Source organism: Sardina pilchardus, chromosome 7, assembly GCF_963854185.1.
Source record: "Sardina pilchardus chromosome 7, fSarPil1.1, whole genome shotgun sequence".
In the NCBI taxonomy this organism is placed as follows: Eukaryota; Metazoa; Chordata; class Actinopteri; order Clupeiformes; family Clupeidae; genus Sardina; species Sardina pilchardus.
In genome coordinates, this window is record NC_085000.1 from 22,924,540 (window position 1) to 22,927,039 (window position 2,500).

Consider the following 2,500-nt stretch of genomic DNA (forward strand, 5'->3'; position numbering starts at 1 on the left):
CACCCACACGCACACAAACATGACCCCCTACACACACACATGGCCTCACACTCACAATCACTCTCACACTCAAGCACACACACACACACACACACACACACACACACACACACACACACACACACACACACACACACACACACACACACACACACACACACACACACTACTATACATGCTCTGGCCCACTAATACAGAAAATGTGCTTTTTGCTCTGCAAGGTTAGCGTCATGGTGTCTGGCTGGGTAGCTGGCCAGTGTCCTCAAATGCTCTGCAGCGGCTTTATGAGAGGGAGTCCCTGTGGAGACCCTGCTGTGGCTGGACCTTACTGAGGGAGGGGAGCCGGAGCAGGCAAGAGGAGCTAACCCCCCCCCAGAAATGTCCCCCCTGACACCATGTAATCCCATTATCCCAAATAACCCTTCAGGAGAAGAGCTCACCTCAACTACGCTGCAATCATCACACACTCTCTCGACTCTCTCACTCAAACACAGATGCTCTCACACACACACACACACACACACACACACACACACACACACACACACACACACACACACACACACACACACATCAGGAGAACACCCCCTTATAGGCCTTCTCTTCTCCTCCCACTCTTAGACAGTGCACTTCAGAACATACATCACGCCAGTGTTACACTGGGAGAACACGCAAAGCACTCAGTTCTGACAGCACACGCACACATGCACGCACACACACACACACATGCGCTTGAGCAAGCACACACATGCAGGAACGCGTGTTTCAGTGCACAGTCGGTTGGGCAGATTGGCAAGATGCTCTCAGTTCTCCCACAGGGACGGTGAACACACACACACACACACGCGCGCTCAGAGTCTGTCAAGACAAACAGCGCCATCTGCAGCTCGGGCAGCTACACAGACCACTGAAGACTGCAGCCATCTTCCTCTAACCGAGCACTCCAGTCAAACCAGACTCTAACAAACCACACACCAGAGAGGCTAACAAACCTACTGGCCGCAGCATTACGTAAATTAGAGTAGGTAAATAAATAAACAAGCAACATTGTTGTTTTTCTGGGACACACAATCAAAGGCAGCGTCATTGAAGGGGAAACTGGGACGAGCGTTTGAGGCAAAAAAACTCCACAGAGGGCAAACAGAGGAAAGCCTACACGGCTAGCCCACTTTAGCGACTGTACAACAGCTACAATCAAAACACCTTCCCACTAGCCCTGACTCCCGGTGACCTGACCCAACTCACAGCTGAACTCCAAAGATGGCCATATTTCAGTCCTTCACCATCACCAGTGTGCTATCAGAGTACTCAAAATTAGGATGGATATTGGCTTCTTTGTTTTGGCACTGTGCATTGTCTAAGGATATTGTGTACGGAGGTTCAGCCTCTATCCTACAGTTGTGTTTCCCAACAACCCCCCCCCTGATCCCCTCCACACCTCCCTCCCTCCCTCCCTTCCAGGACACAGGGGCCATACGTTTGCTATGCGCTAATGTCCATAATCCTTCATTCAGAGGGATTAGCATATAAAAACCAACTCAGGAAATCTACTGACAAAAGTAGCGAATCCAGCATGTGTGGGAGCAGCAGGCTTACAATCAACATTAGGCAGCCCCATCATCATAATTAGAGGCGTGATGAAGCCCTCTACATGCTACCCTATAGGATCTGCACTGAGTAATGGATCTAAAGCAGTTTAATTAAAGATTCCCATCAGTCAGTCACGACGACTTGAAAGGCAACTAAGGGAGAGGGAGAGAGGGAGAGAGAGAGAGAGAGAGAGAGAGAGAGAGAGAGAGAGAGTTTTGCCAAAGCGTTGTGTTTCAGCAAGAGAAGGGGGGGAGTGATTAAACACATACAAACCATTAAGAAGCTCAAAAAAGGCCCTTCAGTGTAGAATTCAAAGTCTCAATTTGGACGCTGACTCTATCTATGCTAATTAAAAGTAGGCTGTCAAAGTGAGGCACGGTCGGGGGGTTGGGGGGGGGGGGGGCTGGGAGTGTGTGTGAACGTGGAACCTTGAAGGTTTAGATTTCAAGTCCAGATGAGATGGCTGGCTGAGTTAAGACATTGCGGTAACAAACCAAAGAGATCGATATCTCCTTGCAGGGCAGACGAGCAGGTCCTTGACCCGAATGACGACGCGCGTAAAAACCCAGTTCCTCGTTCCGAAATCTAAATGTGGGACGCGTGGAGTTGAAAGAGCTGGCCTACTTCAAAGTGTCGGCCGAAGCAGATGAGGCCTTGTTCCGTGATGTGTGTGTGTGTGTGTGTGTGTGTGTGTGTGTGTGTGTGCACCTGGGCTTGTCTCTGTGTGTGTGCGTGTTGCTACATTGCATGTTGGCTTAGAAGTGATCATGTGCTAGGCATCCGCACCCATTGTGCAGTGTGTGCTTGCAAACGTGTCCACTTCACTCTTTCACTAAGAATGCTTTGTGCTATACATACATACATACACACCCACAACACATCATTCACACACGTCAGAAGTACATTTCAC

General features: G+C 49.6%; 1 protein-coding gene across 11 annotated transcripts in view; it reads right to left on the bottom strand.

Moving 5' to 3' along the window:
• LOC134087673 (membrane-associated guanylate kinase, WW and PDZ domain-containing protein 1-like) overlaps positions 1–2,500 on the bottom strand; it is a 120,619-nt gene that overhangs the window by 21,249 nt on the left and 96,870 nt on the right. The gene's annotated exons all lie outside the window — the stretch shown is intronic.